Raw genomic sequence first — 21,859 nt, forward strand, 5'->3', positions numbered from 1 at the left:
GATTTACCTCTAAAAAATTACAAAATTACCTTCATCTGCCTGCATCATCTGAGAGGGGTCTGTAAATACAGGAGCTGTCACCATGCCCCTTTATGCAGGGGAAAAAAGTGTAAGCAAGGCTGGGCTTGAAAATGAAAGAAATGGAATTTGTATGAGACCGATTCTTACAAACCAGAAAAAGATCCTTTGCCACAAAATTGTATTTAACTTCAGAACATTTGGGATAATACTCATGTATTTAATTTCAAACTATACGGAACAAATATTTAACTTGTTTCTCACACGCCAAATATATACTTGTCAGAATTAAATGTTCTGAACAAGGATTCTTCTGTTGCTCTGCACTGAAAGACCTCTAAACAGATGGATACCAGGTCTTCAGTTGGAACACAGAAAAGTCTCAAACTCTTCAGGGAGTGGAAAGTATCTCAGTGGTGCTTGTCCAGGTTTCCAGCTCTGCCACCAGAACAATCTGGAACCTGAGTGCCACTGGTTCCCCCCATTCCTTCATAAACACAGCTCAATCTCAAACTGCTGAGGAAATGGCGTGGGCTGACCTACAAGATCTTTCCCTCACTGAAGTTTGCAATTCTGTGCTCTCTGCAGTGATGATGAGAGAGCTAATTTATGAATGGCTGGGTCACAAGAGAATTAATGTACCACAGCAATGGAGCACAATATGCAGATCGGAGAGGGAAGAAGAATGTGGAGCTCAGCAAATCCCTTCTTTCTCATATAAGCTGATGCTCAGCTTAGAGAAAAACCATACTAATGATGCAGCTGATGTCTTGTTAGAAAACATCTGAACTGTGACCAATTTTTCTTGACAAGAATTTTTATTCTGTATAAAAATGAGATGTTTAGTCATACAGAAAATAAAGACTAAATCAGTGATGTCATTTCATTCAATGATGGAATTTCAAAAAGGTTGAGTTTTTTTCTTTTATTATAAAGAAAATATTTTAACAAGTCTATTGAATCAGCCCATTAATAAGCTGTTTCCCATCAGTTTCAAAAGAGAAGTGAGAGCAGAGTGCCTAGAGGATAAACAAGGATATAAAACCTTTTCTCACTGTTTTATAATTCAAAGTTTCCATGTCCCTGCATAAGGCTGTATGTGCATTTTCATGCACAAATAAGAGTGACAAGCAACAAATATCCTCAACAATTTTTAGCCTCTTGCTGTAAACGAATGAAGGGCAAATATAGAAGAAAATGTAATGTGTCAGACATCAACACACTTCTTCTCCCCGCAAGATACATGGAAGTTCTCCATAGGGAAATCTGCAGGAAAGTAATTCTTAGAATAGAATGCAGACTTGCTGATGATTTAACACATACATTTAAGTGGGGGGAAAGGGAAATGAGCTAAAGTAGCTGGGACAAGTTTCAGCAGCAGTTAATCAAAGTTGGTAAGTGAGCCCTGAGAACGGGAAGCAGAGGAAGGGACTGTTGTCTCCCACAGGTCTTTGCCGTAGTCCCTCTGAAAATTAATTTTTAGTTTTCCCTTAGCAGCCAATGAAAAGGAGGCTGCCAGAAAAAGGTCACCGGGCAGAGGTGACTGAGAGTACAGCCACACACCTGGCTGTCTCTTTGCAGAGCAATTCTTTCCATGGCTAAGCCACAAATTTGGTATCTGTATAACCAACACAGATTTACACATTCCCCTAAAAAACAGAATTTCCTACTGTCAAATGTTGCCTCTGTATGCAGGGATGAAAAATTTCATTACTTCTTGAGATATATAGATACAGATAGATATAGATATAGATATAGATATAGATATAGATATAGATATAGATATAGATATAGATAGATATAGATATAGATATAGATATAGATATAGATATAGATATAGATATTTGGTTTTCTAAAGCTTTCTGCTTGACTTAACACTTTAGACTTCCCCTAAGCTATTTGGGAAAGCAGTACAAGGGCTAAAAAGTCTAGAGTTTATTACACTTATAGTTATGCTGGCATTTTTGGAAGCTTTCTTAACATTTACTAGACACTCAACAAATCAATATTTTTTATACATCAGATAATATCTGTGTCTCAAAGCAATCAGAATGAAATCAGAATAATGCTTAGCACTCAAATCATACTATTCATTGCATAACTTTGGTTGTACAGTCAAGAAAATAAGTGTATCTGTCTCCTGTATGTATTCTCAGCTCTGGAGTCACTGAGATCATGTATCTGTTCTGGAGGTGCTGTATAACTTCTGTCAAGGGCTCTTTATGAATTCTTCATGTCACACTGCAAAACAAGAGTCCAGAAAATCATTCAAAAAGACCCACACCCACACAAGATTTTATTACCATTGCCACCCAGCACAGCAGGCTCTTAACCAGTAAACCTTTGGACTTCCATGTCTTCTTCTAAATGTTTCAAAATAATGTACAAAGATGAATGGATTAAACTTCTAATCCTCCTTTTTAATATTAATCAAAACCACTGCATTTTACATGGAGATAAGATGAGACACTGAGAGACAAAACAAGGTTTTTTGCTATCACAGACAGGTCTGGTTAAGAATAAACTTCCAAAATTTCTGACTTTGCTTCATCTGCTATGATCTGCCCCAGAGTACAATGATGATAAAGCCTAATAAAGCAAGGAGGTTACTTGGGAGTTTTCCCATAAATTTTCTTTTGCCCATATGCCTTATGACCAGCAGAATGTTGTCAACAAAGAGCCCAGAAACCTGTCTTAACTGAAGAGTGAGGCATAACCCAGAGAAGGCTGTTACCATCTAGTTTGCAATTCTGGTTCTCAGAAGCTTCTCCCAATGTTTTTTTACCTTCTTTAATCAAACATGACTCAGAGAATAATGATATCACCCCTACTGCTGCTGTTCTCACTCGTTAGCATTGTCCCTCAAAAGACTGTTAATGAATAACTGGTGGTAGCTGTCAGCACAAGAAATCAAGTGTTACATACAGTTGTAGAGACAACATGTCTGTGTGCCTTCTTTAGGTAGTGAGATCTTTAAAGACCAAGGGGAGTTAGAGAATGATCTGAAGAGTCTGTGCTGTTTCTCATGGAAAGCAGCTTGCAGCAGTGCTCCCCAGGGCTGCACTTCTATTAATACAGTTCCAGGAACCCCACAAGTGATACATACTCCAGGGAGCCCAAGAAGTAGGTGCAAGGGCCCTGATATAATGCTGTTGTGTGTGAAAAGGAGAAAAGAAAATAAGAGCAAAGGTAGGCATGATGCACAACCATCTCTGTGAATCAACATCATTTCCATACAGTAAAGCAAAGGAAAAGCAGGAGGATTTCAGGCAGAGCAGGTGAACTTTTGAGGCATAAGCATTTTGATTCAAAGATAACAATAAAGGATGAGAGAAATACAAATCTCACAGGGACAGGGAAGCCCAGGAGATCAAAGGAAAGTTTGTACCCTAACTTTGCTGACAGTAACGAGTTAATTTGTTGCTGGTACAACACACTTGACGGGTCTGCCTCAATGATCCTGCCAGAGCTATTAATTCCCTGCAGGCAGGTCTAAACAAGCACTGCTTCAGTAGTTGAGTCGGAGTCATAAAAGAAAGGACAATAATTTCACCACTAATCTTTCTTTCAATAAACCAGATTGGTAGAACAGTATCAGCTGAAAAGGACCTCTGAAGTCACCTAGTCTGATCCCCTGCTCAGAGCAGAACCATTTTGGAACAGGATGCTCATGGCCTTGCACAGTCAAGTCTTTTCCATGTCCAAAGATGCAGATTTCATTTCCCCCATGGGGAAATGGGGCTGAGCTTCATGAGGCTCATATCAGTGGATGTCTGTGGGCTGCTAAAATCCCTCTGCACATACATCTTGCTTTATCTTTTTAAATATATGCATACCATTTTTACTTTGTTCAAACTGCCCCTCAGTTAATCTCAGGCAGTATGGGAAGATGTATGGTGGAGCTAAAGGGATTATAGTTCCCTCTTCTTTAGCTTTACCTGGTCACATGGCAGAAGAGAGCCACACATCCACCCACATGCTAATTGCAGCTGACTGGAATCAGGCAGAGGCGATTCCCGGAGCCAAATCCTTGTCTAGTGTAAAATAGCAGGGCCTATTCCAGATGAAACAACTTCTGCCATTTTAGAAAAGCTAGAGATATAATCCAAAAGGCATCTTAAAAATTTGTTTCTGCTTTCACTGAAATCAAAGGAAAACTCCACGGGATTGTTACTTCCATTGCTGCAACATCAGGTACATGCAGACAGGGAATGGGCACTTCAGTACAGATTCATATCTATTCCATACATTATTTGTTCTGTGTAATGTCAGAAATGTTTTGGACAACATCTGCTCGCAGAGGAATGCAGACCTCCAGCTTCAAATTACTTACAGGCTAAAATATTAATGCCTACAACATCAACTAACACTTCTTTACTATGAGCTAAATTTTCTCACTCTTTGAGGCTTCATTCTTTTCCCACTTAGAATACTGTGCTGTTTAGAAAAATGTGCTGTTTCCCCCACCGCAGATGACCCTGGCCTTACCTCAGCCAGTGTATATAAAATAAGTTGTTGTTAGAGGGAGTGATCACAGCAGTCAAAGTTGATGGCAGTGCTGGAATGGCACTGCAGTATCGACCATCTTGCTGACAGTGTTTTTCCTTCTAAAACCTTAAACTTTTCCACACCTCTAAAAAGAAGGTAGCCCCCAGAGAGAGATCCTTCCACCCCACTGAACAACTCACTTAACTGCACAACTTCTAAGCCATAAACCACTTGAGTAATCCCACTGCTCAACACGGGATAAAAGGAGAAAATAGCATTAAAGATTTAAAGTAAAGAACACAGCAAACTCAAATGATAGCTGCACCATTCACGTCATTACAGCTGAGGGTTTGTCAGCACTTTCATTATAATGCTCATTCCTCTGCTGTCACTCCAGGCTGAAATTTGGCAGAGCATAAAACTTAAAGCCCAGACAGACACAATAAGAGCACAGCAAAAAGGAAAGCAAAGGTTTCAAGGACAGCATCTTAAGATACCTTTATGTGTCAGGAACAGTATCTTATAAAGCATGATGCAAGAAATTAAGCCAGGAAAACTATCTCCTCTCATTAAGATGGTGTCACAGAGAGGGGATTGAAGTGGAGGCTCAGTGACATATATTGTTATGAAACTACTATGAGTCCAGAAGGGTAAGTATTAGTACAGTAATTTCAGTTAAATTTATGCTGCAGTACAAGGGAAATAAATAAGTTAGAAAGGAAAGGCAGACCACACACAAATATTACATCTGAATAGAAGAGATCAGACTTCACTTTGGGAATGCAGGGAGCAGTTTGGACTTGTTTGGGGTGCCAAGTCCACCAATATGAGCAATTGCTCTCAAGCACTGTAGGGTACCTTCCTCCCTGCCTCCTTTCAGCATTGAGATTGTTGCTCCAACAGTCCAAATGTCCAAAATACAAGAAAAAAAGAGGACTAAGCATAAGACCAAATTACTTCTTATACTCCAGTAGTAAGCCTTATATTCTTGACCTGAATTACTTGCCCCTCAATTCCATCCCCTCATCTCCTTTGTCCGCCTGGTACCCATGTGGATACAGAATGAGCCAGAGTAAAGAACTGAGACCAGAACTAAGCTATGACAGAGGACAGAGAGGCTCAGGACCACTTCTTGCAGTAACAGAGATAACTAATGCTAACTGTAAACAGATTACAGTATTAGTTACTATTTTTTTTAAGTTTTTACAGGGTTGATTAAAAGAACAAAGATAAAGTTACTATTGCACAGACTTAGTGCATTGGATGGTTTAATCATTCCCCATCTTTGTCAGTTGGTGCTGTGGGATTTATCACAAGACTTTAATTTTGTTTCAGCATCAATGAAGATGCTTCTTATCTTTAAAAAGCACTTAGAGATGAACTGCACTATCTATACAACATATGATTGCTATTATTATCTCAGTAAATTTTTATGAGGATTTGAAGAAGTCCAGTAAGTCAAAAAAGAGTGTGCTTCTTTCCCCTGTTCAGAATTAGTTATAAAAACACTGTAAGATAATAACTATATAGGTCATCTAATCCCACTGACTTCGTTAGGATCACATCTTCCTTGACTTCCTAAATGAGTGAAAGTTTGGACTGTGATATTCTCCCAGCAGCTTTTGAAGGAGGGCAGCTGTGCATCCTTCAAAATAAACATTAAAGTACTTGAGAAAGTCTAGTGCATCATTCTTAGAGCAGTGCTACTGCTGAACATGTGAAAACTACACTGTGCTCATCTTAAGAGAGCTCTGATGGCCGTAAGAAACAGAGTATTAAAAGCAATGTTAAAACAAACATCTGCCCACACAACATGAGTTTAATTTGGTAGCAAAGGCACTGTGGTAATTTACAGTGCTGGTGCCTAAGAACCACCGTTCTGTCAGGAGTTTGTCAGGTCATTCATGCCTGTTATAATATAAAATTTATTGTCATTTATCACAGAGAAGAGATGGAGCTCCACTCTCCTGCTTGCCTGTGCTGTCAGGGAAGGGCACACTGCTTGCATAAGATACAGGTCACACATTCAAAAGCATTTTCCTGGCACTCTCAGTCTTTTGCCTTGGTGCAAAACGCTGATGCTTTTGAGATGCAATGATTTAGCGTGTCACTGCACTGGCATAACAGATGGCACAGGAGAGTAGAATGAATGAACAATGGCCATGTTTCACTTTGTTCAGTGTGCAATCTTTCAGCACTCCTGATACAAGGCATCTATTATTCACTCTTTTTAAATCAATCTGCTCCTTTTGGTTAACACTACCCAGTTAATAGTGAGATACACGTTTTGAAAAATTAGGTAAAATGTGAGTGCAGCATGTAGAATTAATGGAAGAAGAGTCAGGACTTCTTAAACCTGAGGTCCTTCCTCCCTTCAAGCAGCATCCCAGAACACTGAGTACTGTCTTCATTGTGTGTCTGACCACACAGCTCCCTGAATCAAACCCAGGTATTTCCTTGTCCTCTGCTCCCAGGCCTCCTCTGCAAAGCACAACTCTCCTGTGCCATTGAAGCCCCTGCCAACACCTGAAGCCAGGTTTTACAGGAAGTTAAACATTTTTGAGCTTAACATAGACTTTGTGTTTTATACAAAGATAAAGCAATACAAGGATAAAACTTACAAAAAGTAAGAAAAGGAGAGAAAATGTTGAAAGTCTTCAAAGCAGTGTTCACATGAGTAGTTTGTTTATTTATCATATTTATCACCTGACAAGGCACAAGGAGCAAAGACAGTGGATTATAAAAACCTCTCTTACCCACAGGTAAATCAGAAATAGCTGCAATATGAAATGCAAAGAATAACTTCTCCTCTCCTGTGGGTCAGAAATCATTGATACTCAGCAACATTTTGTCAGACCTCAGGCAGCTGTTTCATATATTTCAGTGAGTACACAAAGGAAAGAGCGATACTCCTAAATACCAGTGTGTATGTTAACATGGGAAGTCGATGTATCAGGTAGAAAATAAATTATAAACTCTTCAAGTTTAAGTATTAAAGCTATGAAAAGCACTGCAGCACTCTGTAGTAACAGGCCAAACATTGCAGTCTAAAAATGTTACAGAAGTGTTTACATAACCGGATCTGAGGACCTAATCCAATGCTCATGGACTTCAGTGAGAGTAAAAATCTTGATGGAACTTCTTTTTTTCTTTAAATAATCCCTTGGAACTGTAAAAACAGTTCTGTGCTATGTATTTGGAAATCAAGGGGTTTCTACTGATAAAAATCCCAGAAATGCCATTATTTTCTGAAGCTCCTACTGCCTCTGAAGATTAATTAACACTGGCTTGATTTAGTTTTAAGGTGAAAAGAAACAAGATTTTTTTGGTCTTGATTTCCTTTGATTTTAACCAGTGTGTTACTGATACACAGTTCTTACAGGCTACACATCTCATCTGACAGCTCTCATGCTTTGATCATCAAGACTGCAAGAGGAAGCATGCTGTGTAATAAGGACACGGATCCTACTTCAGGGAGCAATGTGGCAAAACACGCTTAGTTAGAGAAATAAATTGTCTATCCTGTGGGAAATTCAGGCATTTCAAAGTTTATTTCCATCCTTAGTGGATAGAAAAATACCAAAACCCCAAAATGTTCAGTGAAATGAAGATTACACTGTTTTTTAATTTGGAAATATCAGCCAGGTCCTGTTGAAATATTTTTTACAGTAATATTGAAATATTATAGCCCATACAGCTAAAGGTTTGCACAAGAAAAAATATCCAAATTAAAAAATAGAACTATGGTGTTCAATTTCCTTTTTAAAACATTCTGAATGGTTTCCATATCAAATTCTTCATTACAGATTTTGAATTAGGCATTTTTCAAGAGTGAAAAAATCTTTTTTCTACAGCTTACTGGAAACTTTAAATTTTATCAGCTTTCAAAGAAGCAGTAAAATAAGATAGAATCACTGACTTTAAGGAAGGTGTGTGCACTTGCACATATTTTATAAATTGTACAACCTGCATCTGTGATCCATATTCAGGGAGAGAAAAAAAAAAAAAGAGAATGGAAACAAACAGCTGTTACTATTTTAATGCCTATACCAAATTCAGAGAATATGAAATTTAAAGATGTTAAAAAGCCAATGCAGTGGGCATTTTCTAAACTCAATATTTTATATTAACAAAAAAAGTCATTACAGTAACACTCTTGAAAAGATATAAACAAATACTATTTTTTTACAAGATTCATCCTTGTGAACTGCTAAAGACACACCTAAAAGTTGCTTTTATTCCAAAGACAGCTTCCACATCACTTTTTTTTTTTTTTTTTTGCATAATTTCAAAGCCTTAAATGACCTCCAGACAGTCAGAAATGTGTCAAATTATGCAGTACCTATTGCTGTACTGTTCTCCCAACCCCAGATTTTTTATTGGAATTCTGAGAGAACAGAAGACAGTCAAGCATGAAGTCTGGGCAAGGTCAGCACGCTCTCTGCCTGAGCTGGAAATGATGTTGGAACTTCCACTTGGTTGGGCTCAGTGCAGTTTCAAAACAGTGCAAAAGGGATTTGAGAGAAGCAAGGTCATGGAGAGCACTCATGCTCAGCTCTGCAAGGTGGGAATCCTCTGGTGAAAGGCATTATCAGCTTTTCCTGCAACGCACCCAGACTCATAGCAGGGAAAGCCTGGTACATCCAGGGAAATGGAACAGCAGCAAGATGACCTTATGGTGGATGCTGCATCCGCTGTTTTGTTCCTGGCCAAGTCCACCTGTGGCAAGAGGAAAAGGAGCCACTTTCATGCAGAATGCAGAGATGGAGCCATTCCACCTGCTTGTGCATGGAGTGACAGAGCAGAGCAAGTGCCTCTGAGCCAGGCTGAAACACAGATACTTGTCCACAAATGGATGAGGCAAAATGGAATTTTTCACAATAGTTTTGCAATTTTTTTTGTCTAGTTGAAAAATTATATTCATTTCTTCCTGAAGGTCATTAGATTAGTTCTAAGTGTACAAACTATGAAGTAGACAGGAACTAAAGTGAAAAAATGCAGAATGACCCTTCACTAGTATATACGTGGAGACTAAAAGCAATTTAACCTCTGCCATCAGTGTGGAGGTTGTGCAGTTGTAAAACCTCTCACATCCAACCCTGTAGCACATCCTAAACCAACACCTTCTTAAGGCTGATCCCTCAGCTGTGGACACAGGCTGGTTTAAAAGCATCTTTGATCCCGTGACAAATAGAAAGATCTTGTTGGGAAAAAAAATTAAAAATAGATATGAGCCAGAACTTTGAAGATAATCAATTCAGTGGAGAAAAGAAAAGCCTCCTAGACTTTGACGAGTCTTTCTCATACATAGAGAGTGTCTGTGCATCATAAAATGTACCAGTCAGCATGTCAGTACTAATGAATAATGAGAAATACAAGAGAGAAGTCAAAGCCTGAGAGCAAAGGGCAAGCAAAGCTTCAATGACTTTTCTATCTCTCAAGTTATAGGTGTGCTTTCTCAAATATCAGATTTAAAACTGAGTTACAAAGTCTACCATGCATGGTACAAGTCCTATGCAACATCAAATATAAGGAATCCATAAAACTTGCTTCTCTCAAACTAATGATCTTTACATACACTGCTGAAACACCTGAAAGTGTGCATCCAGTCAGTGTGAACAACTCAGGGTGAAATAAAACTTCAGATTCTTTAGCAAAAACAAAATACAGCAATTCCAGTGGTCAGTGAGGTACAGGAGCTACAACAGTGATGAACAGTCCTCCAGACCTTCCCAAAGAGCAAACTGGGCCTTCCATCTGAAAGACTGCTGAATTATTCAGTGTAACTCTTTATCTAATTCCACACAACCATTTAATAATATTTTAGAACATTTAATAATATTTTAGTAAAGAATTTTATATAAAATAAGAAAGGAAGCATTATCATTTTAAAGTACCATTACCAACCCCTTCTGCCTCAAAACTGACTACTCCTTTAAATATATTTTTTAAAATGTGTCTATGAGAACATGGGATCCTACTTCTCCTTTATCTTCAAGACCAGTTCAGTTTTGCTGTTCATATGAAAAATGTTCTGAACTGACTGAACGTCCAACCCGCTAAAGCCCAAAGATGATCTGGTCTGTGTTGCCCACACCCTTTTACAGACCCAGATTTCTGGTCTGTTACAAGAGGATGGTGCCATGTCAGTTGATATGACAGTTTCAATCCTGTTCTTTAACACATTTTTGTCCTGGTGTGAGTTAGTTTCCTTCATTATGAAAAATTCCTTTTCTGTGCTGTTTACTGCTTTAATATTCTAATATTGTTGAATGAAACAACAGCAAAATTTCCCCATCACAAACAACTCTAAAGAGGGGGCAGGTGTTTAGTCAAGGAAGAACTAACAGATATCAAAATATATCCTTTAAATCTCTGCCTATTAAATATGAATATCTAAAATGATAGTTTCTTTCTTTGTACCATACACATTTCATAGAAAACAAACCTTCATGATTTAACAGAAATTCAAAATGCAGCAGCAAAGTTCTTTAAGAAACAAAAATGTAAATTATTTTTAAAAATAAAAAATGAAGGGTTTTTCATTCTTTTCTATGACCATACCATGAAATACAGTCATATACATTTAAACTAGAGTTAACAAGCCAGGTCCCCAGTTTTGTTACAGTTGCTTGTAATGGGGGCTCTCTTCAAATTAATCTGCAGCACATTAAACTATTCAGTATCCTAAAACATCAAGTTAAAACTTGGTTTCCCTAAAGGAAAAAAAAAAAAAAAAAGCTGCAACAGATGAACTACGATGCTGTGTAGAATAATGTTTTAACACTTGTTAAAGTGCTGAGTTTTGAAGAAAGCATGTAATGGAAAGGAGTACCCAAAAATAGGACTGTGCTTCCTCCCCACTCAGCAAATCCCAGCATTAAAACTGACTCTTAATAATACCTAGGAAATACCTGTGCACACCTTTTGTGTACTAAGATGTCTTAGATGTGCTGCCAGACCTGGTCTTAAAACAAAGATTCAACCCTCAAGTCTACCGACCTTCCGTTTTCACCATTTATACAGTAGTATCTTTTATAGATCAAAACAGAAATCATCTGATAAGACATTAAAAGTAATAAAAAGCCTGTGCTTTTTTTTACAATTTGCTGAGAAGAATGACTATGGTACAGAGCCTCTCTTTTCAAAATAACAGCTGCTTGTACCCTGCAGGAAAAGAAGAAAATAAATTGGGCTTTTGGATTCCAGCAGGGGTTCAGCAAAAGGGATAAAGAGCTGGCAAATTTCAGAACGCTGCCTTAACACATACCTGCTACCAGGAGATGTTCTGTTTGTAAAACAACAGCAAAAATTAGCAGGGGTGGGAGTGTGTAATGGTGTGACTTGAGCTGACCAAATGAGGTGTTGATTCCAGACCATATGTATTGAATTCTCCCCCAGAAACCCAAAGAACAGGCACAGAGTCCATCTGGTCTCTGTGCTGCAGAATAAGGCCTCCTTTGCTCGGAGCACTCAGTGCAGCACACGTGTGAGATTCAACATCACCTTCCTGTGATTATCTTGGTGCATTCCCCAGCAAGCTTGTCTTATCCACCTGACAGCTGCCAAGTGATGTGGGCCGAGCCCAGCGCTGTCCCCGAGCCAGCGGCACGTTAATGGACAGCAGCACCACACCAGATGTGACAGGGCAGCCCAGCACAGCTTTGTTTATCTGGCACTTCCTCCCTCCGCTTCCCCAGCCGCTGCACAAACGTCAGCACTCAGCAGAGCTGATTCTCCCTACCTAAGCAGCCTTGCTGAGGCTGTGACAGGGATTCCTGTTTGAAGTGTTCTTCTGCACTCCAAACCAGGCCAAGACTGCATTTACTGAGGAAGAAAAGGATAGTCAGTAAGTCTTGTAAAATTATGCCCACATCCTCACTTGAGGAATGACTGGGTCTAATTCACTGAGCTCTGTGCTCCAAGAGAAAGGTGTGAGACAAAGGTTGGTAAGCAATTGAGAATATATTCTGTGTATTTCCTCACATTTCTTATGGTATTAAATATACCAAGTAATTAGTGCTTTGTTATAAAATACTGTTGAGGCTGCCTGAATAGTCTTGTAGTTATTTAATAAATTACTCAGCAAAAGAGTGGATTTAGCCAGGCATCCACTGGTGAGGAGACTGCTAATTAACTGATATCCAGGCAGGCAGCAATTACCCTTCTCCTCCCAGACAAGAATATCTCTAGTCCAAATATGTGTTGGGAAAGAATCAAAAACTATAAAATATACATCTCTTCCCGGAGGAAGCGATTTGGAATGGCATAGCAATCAACCTAAAGATTTCAAATTATGTGAACTAAACACAAAACAAGATAAAATAAAGAATTTGTGCTTTATGAAGAGAGTGAACTGGCTTCAGAAATAAGCTTCCAGCTGGGACCAGATTGCAAATGCCTTTATTCACTCTGCGGGAGTGGTTATTCATGCAAACAGTCCCTGCAAAGCCAGGGAAACAAACTCACATGAGCATGTAGTCACAACTGTGAACATGGAGCTTGCCATCTGACCTCCAAAAGCAACAGAACCTTGTGATGCTTTTACTGAAAATACCATAGGGACTTTGGGAATATTAATTTATGGAGAGTTTTTAATTCTTACATATTTGGTCAAATTTCCAGGTTGGTATCTCAACAACAGACTTGTAGCAAACAGGATGCTGGGATTTATCATGCTTGCACTCCATTTGGCTTTTTGGATGCCCAGCCATCAGAGAGACTTGCCATGGCCAGCTGGGGCTGAGGCTGTGCTGGTGGGCACCCACCCACCTGCACATCACACAAGTGTGAGCACAAAGGAAACCAAAAGCCTCCCCATGGTGAGCAGGAATCAGGGATTCCTGGAAGAGTGTCCAAACAGCTCTGCATCCTCTGCTCAATGACCCACGAGGGAAGGGATACATTTAGAATAAAGCCGTTCTGATTACAAGAGTTTTACACAAAGGCTGAACAAGAAATGTAAGAAGTATAACTGGTGCCCCAAGGGGAAAATTTCAAAAGCACATATAAGATTTAAGTGCCAAGCTGCAAGAAGCTGTTAGAGCTAATATCCAAAACTGGAAACCAAGCCTAGGACATGAGGTGATCTGGCACCCAAAGGCCAGCAGTCAGGCTAAATACCAAAGGTCAAGAGCCCAAGCCAGAAACCAAGATACAAGCCAAAGGTTAGGACTGAAATAGGTCCTGGATGCAAGCCAAAGGTCACAAAATGAACATTTTCAAATAGCCACACACCTCAACCACTGAGATTTAGATGCTCTCTGGTGTTAGCACTGGGAGCATTCCTGGGCTGTGGACTTGCTGAAAGGGTCAGCCCAGCCACCAGTCCTTAGCAGCCATCACTGAGGTCACTCTGAGTCAGCCACATCCAGACTTAAGCTGGGAACAGCTCCCCTGGATTACAGATGAGTGAAGCACATGATAGCCACAACTTATATGCAGTTTCCATTGGAAAAATTAAGTTATAGAGATTTGCAAAGTTCCCTCTCTTGCATAAGCTCAGTGGAAATGCAAACCAAGGCAATTCCAGATGAAATATTAAAAAAAAAAAAAAGGGTCCCACAGAGACTACAGAAGACTCAAAAATCCCTGAACTAACAGAAGATCTTGTTACAGATTGACATTTCAGTTGCCTTTTTCCTCTATTACCTTTTTGCTGATTATAACAGAAGTCCTGCTGCTACTGTATCCCCTTGCCTATATTCAGATAAGCAAGACATTCCCCTCTGATAATTTTACAAGGTAAACATTTTCTAGTGTTAGCTTATTTATAATGAGAAACAGATTAAAAATTATCAAAAATAACCTTCTAATATAAATTAAAATAATAAATTAATCTTAATGTCCCATTATATGCTTCATTAGCACATTCTCTGGAGAGCACTTGATGGTTTTGGGAGCATTTCAAAAACCAGCACAATTCTGCTTAAAACTACAATTAAGAGAAATCTTAAATAATTATCTCAGTGAACAGTTTGCAAATAGCCCATATACCAGAATATGTTTTTGCAAACATTAATAATTGAATTCCAACCTAGAGATGCAAATGAAAAATCAGCTTAAAGAGACAGAATATAGACAATTTCCTTATCTTCCTCTCTGATTTTTTTTCAAGGTTCTAAAGAACTGATGGGGATAGAAGTCAGTTTCATAAGTCTCTGTTCTTCTGACATGATGGTAATAAAATACCATTGTACAATTATCTTCATTGTTACACATTTATTTTTTTCTTTCTCAAAGTGTTTGACAAAGTGTCCCTATTCTGGCAGTCATGCTTTTCTGGTAAAGTCAGTGTTTCAGTTACTAGCTTTCACTTGCAGTGGATTTCCCTTAGTGAGCCTTTAATTGTTTAAACTCAAATATATAGTAACTACCCTTCAAACATCTCAGCAGCTGGCTTGGTGCCACCAGGCCACAGACAGCACTTTGCAGAAGTGTGACCACTAAAGAAGCACCATGAAGTAAGCAAGAGCCTATAAAGGGAATATCTGAGGCTGGATAAAAGTAAAAATCCAGATATTATACAATATTAGGGAGATTTTCTAAAGAAACAAGAATAACCCTTTTGACTTAAGCATTCCCAAGAGCTGTTTGTAAGCCAACAGCATTGCCTGGCTCTTGTGTCACAGAAGCTCATGAATCACACAGTGGCCCTGAAGTGCTGAATCTTAGAGGTTTAGACAGCCTGCTTGGCCAGCCCCCACTACAGCTGGAATTTAAGAACAAGTCCAAAAAAAAAAAAAAACCAACACCAAAACAGAATAAAAAGGGAAAATCTTACCAAAACATATGCCCGTGATATTACCAGTCAAACAGTTCCCTTCCCACACAAACACATTACAAAGACATGCCTGGTTTTGTCTCCTAGACCTTCCCTCAGCCTGAGCTCCCTGCTGCTCCTGTGTGGACACTCTTGCTACCAAGGGCAGGAGGAAGAGCCTTTCCCTCAGCTCCCTTTGCATGCACTGCAGGAGCAGTACCAGCTCTCCTCTGTACAGATTACCTCCCAGACACAACCACCCCCTGATAACTCACATCACTAATCCATCATGAAAACAGAGCTGATCAGAATTTTTCTTAATCTAGTAAAGGATGCCAGTTTCCTCTAAGAGTGAAAACACTTTACAGAGGCAACGTTTTGTTCCATGCTTTGGTAGCTGATTTTGGGTCTTTTTCTGTTGGGTAAATGGTGGACTCTGGCCACTCCTGCCCTGTGGGACAGCCCATCACTTGTGGAATTCAGTTCTCCTGGCAGACAGGGCTTTTTCATCATGGAAGTGTCAAACTGTGTAACAACACTTGGTCTGTGTCTGAGCAATGCCAGGTGCACGCAGGGCCAGGGAAAGGCCAGCATGGCGAGCTGCACCTCCCCATCCCTGAATTCTGTGCACAGATTGCACTCAGGGCAGAGGAGGAGCTGGGCAGGCAGGCAGGCACTGTGTCACCCCAGGACTGCAGAGCCCAGCTCAACCTGCCAGCTCTGGAAGGCGTCACACCAGAAGGAAAAAGCAAGAGGAGATGTGGTGTTTCAGCTGTTGGTGCATATGTGCATTGTTTACACTGCAGCTCTCAAAGTCTGTTACATTTAATTGTTTTGAAAACCACATGGTTTGTACAGACTTTAGATGAGGTAGTAATTCTGAAAATGAGAACTAGTTGTACTGACCATGAGTGTCTTGAAAGAACCTATTACAGCCTATCATGAAAACTGGTACTCAAGAGGTCTTGAAATAATTATTTGAGATTATTACAATCTATTGGAGAGCTGTGCATCAGCTTGCCAATCCTTACCTGACAAAATAAATCACCCCTACACAAGCTCTTTATACTCAGCACTTCCATGCACTAATTTCATATGCAAAAGTAATTTTATTGTGATGCACCACAGGGAAAAAAAATTCTTGTCTGAATGCAAGGGATGGTTTCAACACACAACTTATTAGCTATTTCTTTTTTCCTCTGAAAACACACCAAAGCAAGCAACCTAATTTCAGTTATGACTGAAATTAATCTAATTTGTAGATTAATCTCCCAGTTTAATTTTATTTTATTTTCCAAATGAATTTTATTTTCCAAATGAAAATTCAGGTAATCTGTGCACAGGATTTTGTAGACAACTCTGTAGGAAATAGTTGACTGCCATTTCCCTTTACACATGCAACTGCACACAACCCAATTGAAATTAATTAAATAAGATGCTGCTGCTTTTGTTCTTTAATACTTCAATACTATTAGATCATTTATTTTCTAACACCAAGGTCAAGGGACATGAGGTCCCAAAATTAAAAAGCTGCAATTGCACTTCCACCACAGCCCTTCAGGCCTGAGCTCCAGCTGTGTCTTAGCTAAGCTTTGTTCCAGTTTGGTTGCAAATTTCCACAGCACTGTGTGTGAATGCTTTCCCCTGAAATGCCCTTCCTGAGCCACTCCTCACACATCCTATCCACAGGGCTCCCCTGGTGATCTTCATCACACAACTTTATGGCTCTTTCTGAGTGACTGCAGCAAAGGAATTCTTCATCAGCCAGAACTTAATTGGAGGAAAGAGGCCAAATAAGAGGTTAGGATCTCATCCAGTTTATTTCCTTAGTCATGATGGAGCAGTGACTCCTCCCCACCTCTCCCAGCCTGCCTTCCTCACCCCTTGCAGGAAGGCCATCCAGAATGGGTGGCTCTACCTCAGAACTCCACTTCAAAGCAGGAGCACATCATGGATTCTTGACTGCAACTGACAGAGGCAGAGTTTAGCACACGACACACGTTCGATCCACGTGGTTTGTGTCACTGAATACTCTTAGACAAGATACATCCTGGAGAAAGCTGCCAAAGCAAAGAGCAAAGATCCCTGTGCTCACAGCAGGAATTAAGGGATGCTGTGCTCCAGGCCCTCACTACACCTGTGTCTGTTCCTGTTTTCTGCCCACAGAAGGTGTTGGCTGACACTGAAGGGCTCCAGGACACCCACCCAGCCAGAGCAGAGCTCCAAAGCTGCTCCTTTGTCCTGGTGAGAACACCCAATGCAGCTGCTGCCCTCACCTTCCAGTGAGGTTCTGTGATCCTTCAGCATCCCACCAGCCCTTCCCTGGATGAGTGAAATGCCACCAGCATGCCTACTGCTTACACTGCTCTTCAGAAAGTATTCCAATTAAATTTACGATGATGAGTAAATACATTGCACTCATTTTATGGCTGGGAAAATGAAGGTGGAGAGAGCTGCAGTGGTTTAGTAACCTCTGAAAGGAATGCAGGTTTGCTAATTCCCATTCCTCTGACACTGGAAAACCCAAGAAGCATCAAAAGCAGCCCAAACCACTGGGCTGTTTTACATTTCATTTGTTTTCAGTCATGTCTGAAAAGCTCTAGAAGCTATTTACTCTCAGAATCGTGTTGAATCTTCATTATTAGTACAGTACCACATCAAGAAAAGCCTATTGAAAAATACACATTTGCTCATAAAAAATTAATCTAACCTATTTTGGAGATGATTGCTCTGATATGGGCATATTTTGCAAGAAGATAAAATATTTTTTAATGAAATATGAAAATAAAATATTAAAGCAAAATATTAAATGAAAAATACTGACAAATAAAAACAATATTTATTAAAATATTAAAATATTTAAAAGGAATACTGACTTGCTATTTTACAGCAAGGCTTCAGAGATAAAGCAGCATAGAAATCTACATTTTAAAATTTATGTGATGGTCCCAGTAGTTAAAGGGCCAGCTACATGGAGCCATCAAATGTGGCTCAGGAAAAAAAGGATGCTTTAAGAAGACAAAAATATAAGTACACAATAATGCCATAAATCTGACACAGTACATTTAAGGTAAATCATTCAGTAATTAAAAATTGGCTGAATTAAAAACTAACATAGTTCTACTAAAGTAGTTTCTCAAGGCTCAGGGTTACTACTACAATGCACAATTATTCCAGCTGTATTTCTCAACTCTGTACAGAGCAGGACCTTGCTAATCTAATTATCTTTTTTTTTTTAACTGTACAAGGAGACCTAGGGGAACAGGCTACTCTGCTTGTAACAGTAATTGAATTTTTTTTCCTAACATTATTATAGCAATAAAACAGCAACTACGTGCAAAATGAAATAAGCATTTGAAAAGCACTGATGGTGCACTTTTGCTACTGCAATACTTTGACCGATGAATATTTGCAATGGAGCTCATTTTCAGCAATGAAATTAGCACAGCCTGATATATTCAACAGCAGGCCTTGAGGCTAGGGCCAGATAAAATATCCCAAAAGTAGCTAAAAGTGTTTGCTCAAAGCCCAATGTATCACATTATGTACATCAATCAGTAAAAGTTAGGCTGCACACCTGCATCTAATGGACTTACAGAGGCTGCCATCACTGAAAGGCTTGCATTCAAAAATAAGTTGTATTTAAATTTTTCTACAAATTTACTCAGGAAAAACACATTATGCAAAATGCAGAGTCCCAGGAATAACGTTTTCTCTCTAGTTCTGATTCATGTCAATGATAAACTTCTCTCTTTCCTCTGTCAGTGACAGATTCTAAGGGTGAAAACTATATAATTTGGAGCTGAACCTCTGTGCCCCAGTTAAAAAAAAAATCATTTTACCTGTCTAATTTCACTACCTACCTTCATCAGAGAAGAGCTGTCATATTTTGATGCAAATTCCAGAAATTTACATGTTTCAAGCTGGCAGGCAATGTCTTCCTAGAAAAATTTGCCACCCTTCCACAATCTCCTGTGAAATGGCAAACCAGGTTAGAAAGATAGAGGAGATTGGATTACCTGTCTGCACCAGATCATTGTTTCTAGGAGATAATCCATAAATGATTAAGCCTTCTAATGTTATTGAGCAATGTAAGGAGGGCTGCCTGTGACCTATTTCACCCTCTTACACTGTTGTTGTGGGAGTACCTTTACGGTATAAATTGAATTGAGTGTTTTCATTCTTCTGTTTTTATTGAATTGTAACTGTAATTTAATCAATTTCTCTGTTTCTTTCAATATTATTTCAGAATCTCTTGGAAGGACCGTAACTGTTGGTTACACTCATATCCAAAATGTCAGTGGACACACAGATGGCTGCTTTTTTTTTTTGTCATTTTCCTTGTACTTTATTAAGCTACATTATTTCAGAAAGTGCTGTTGTTTTTAATGTTTCATGCTTCACATTTTCTAGAAGATTTTTCCAATTGTACAAGGAGGAAAAAAAAAAGAAAAATTAAAGTCATCCATTCATTTACAGAATCATTACTGCAATTATTTCATGACAAAGAAACTGCTAGTTAAATGAACACATTAGTATTGCAACTGCTGAGAAACTCAGACACTATGCAAAGTAGTTCTATGTTAGATCTGTTTTATACATAGCATGGAAACAGAAAAAATCCCCTACCTACAGCTGGGTAAGTCAGTAGTCCCAGAACAATCTTCCTAAACCTTGTCACTTCCATGTGATGATCCCGCCAAACCTGGAGTCCCTTTACACACCATCCCATCCCACCAATTTTAATTGTTTGGATGAACACTGCTGCCCTTTTATTGTTAATATGCAGCAATTTGGAAAACTTTCCTCTGAAAGAGGAAGAAGAATTTGCACAGCTAAAACCAAATATCTGTCACCATGAATATGCAGTAAGGTACCTGTGGCTGCAGCATTAGTGCAGAGAGAGCACAGTGCAAGCTGGAGCTCCTAGGAAAGGCTGCTGATCCACCTGGCCCTCCAAAGAGCAGAACAACTGCCAAGGAAGGTAACTATAGAACCTGAGCAGTTTATGCCACATTTATACAAATGAGGAAAATGCTCAAGGAATGCCACCTGTGAAACAAAAGGGTTTTTCAAATAAAATGTCAGCACTTCAAAAATTCTAGCATCCCCAGCCTCTTGGAGTTTTTTTTTATGCATTAAGATGCAAAATAAAAGTTCATTAAGTTATTAAGGAAGTTATGACCAGGACATTTTGTCCTATCTAGAACTAAGCCCAAATAAACAGTGTATAGAATTACAGCCAATATCCTGAAATTTAGGGTATAGATAACAATGCAGTTATTAATCAATAGCCCAGAAATTGCCTCCTATTACAAAACAAGGAAAACATCTGCAAACAAACCAACAGAAGTGTGTCATTTGCAAAACAGTTCGTGAAACCAGGAATTTCTGACAATTGTTTTGAGTGGAAAACTGTAAAGAAAAAACACAAGCTCTATGGGTCACTCATATTTGCAGGACTCCCTGGACCCTAATTCAGCCTGGAGTAATAACAGGAAAAGCACTGACTGGGAGCACTGGCTGCACTTCTCCCTCATCTGAACAGCAGCAATAAATCTTTTGCTGAGGATATTCAGCCAACAAGGGAAAAAGAAAAACACTGAAGAATGAAGACCTTTTCTGTAGGAAGTTTAAAGAAGTGACTGCAGCCCAAGCAAGCTTTGGGAATACATCAGTAATCTTCTGTGCAAAAAGAGGGACCAGAAAAAGAATTTGTATAACAGAACTGCCAACAGCAGAGCAACAGAGACTCAGTCATGGTGTCAAAAGCAAATGAAAGAGAAAGAGGGTCTTTATTACTTCATCTACTTTAATATTAACACAGATTAAGTAGACAACAGTACTTAGGGTAATAAATTAACACACCCTCTCCTACAAAACCTCAGCAGTATAAGTGAACTATAAAACTCGATGCTCTCTTCACTTGTTGAAACACAAATGGAATCTGTCCCACTCCCAGAGAAAACATGAAAAGGGCACTGTGTGCATCATCCCACTTGTGCCTGGCTCTGTGCAAGGATCAGGAGCAGGGAGTGAGGGAGGAACATTTCCCCAGCACAGCTGCGGGGAGGCCCGGCCAGATTTGCACCACGCAGCACTCCCAGCACACGCCTGAGTAGCTACAACTCTCCAGTGTACTCCCAGACTCTGCCTGTGCACACACTTTGCTGTGCTGCAAGAGGAGGCAGAGGACAGGCCATGCATCACTTCTGATACAAAATATTTTATTCCAACGCAGCAACGGCGAAGACAGGCAGGGAGAATAAATTCACTGGAATGAGCAGATGAAGGAGGAAAACAATCCATAAACAGAAACCAGTGCTTCCCTTTCTTTCTTCCTGCTCCTTGTGATTCACTTTCAATGCAAGATGAAGCCAAGGAGTTTTTCACAACTGAGATCTCACACAGCAGAAAATTTCCTTTGCCAATAAGTTTTTAAATTTGAAAGATAGCTTTTCTTTACAGTAATCTTGCAGAAGGGGGCAGTTTAAGATGCCATTTGGAACCAGTTTTTTTAAAAAGTTTTTGTCATTTTCCTTCTCTTTGAGTTCTTAGAATGCAGTTGCTGTATAAAATAGTTTTCAAACT

General features: G+C 39.4%; 1 long non-coding RNA gene across 1 annotated transcript; it reads right to left on the minus strand.

The window, feature by feature from the left end:
• Positions 1–1,832: 1,832 nt before the first annotated feature.
• On the minus strand, positions 1,833–20,731 carry LOC128794132 (uncharacterized). Its single transcript, XR_008433002.1, has 3 exons — positions 20,146–20,731; positions 19,132–19,240; positions 1,833–2,259 (listed from the first exon to the last, which is right to left on the minus strand). It is a non-coding gene; the product is annotated as an uncharacterized LOC128794132 (long non-coding RNA).
• Positions 20,732–21,859: the final 1,128 nt, after the last annotated feature.

The sequence above is a fragment of the Vidua chalybeata genome, chromosome 12 (assembly GCF_026979565.1).
Source record: "Vidua chalybeata isolate OUT-0048 chromosome 12, bVidCha1 merged haplotype, whole genome shotgun sequence".
NCBI lineage: Eukaryota > Metazoa > Chordata > Aves > Passeriformes > Viduidae > Vidua > Vidua chalybeata.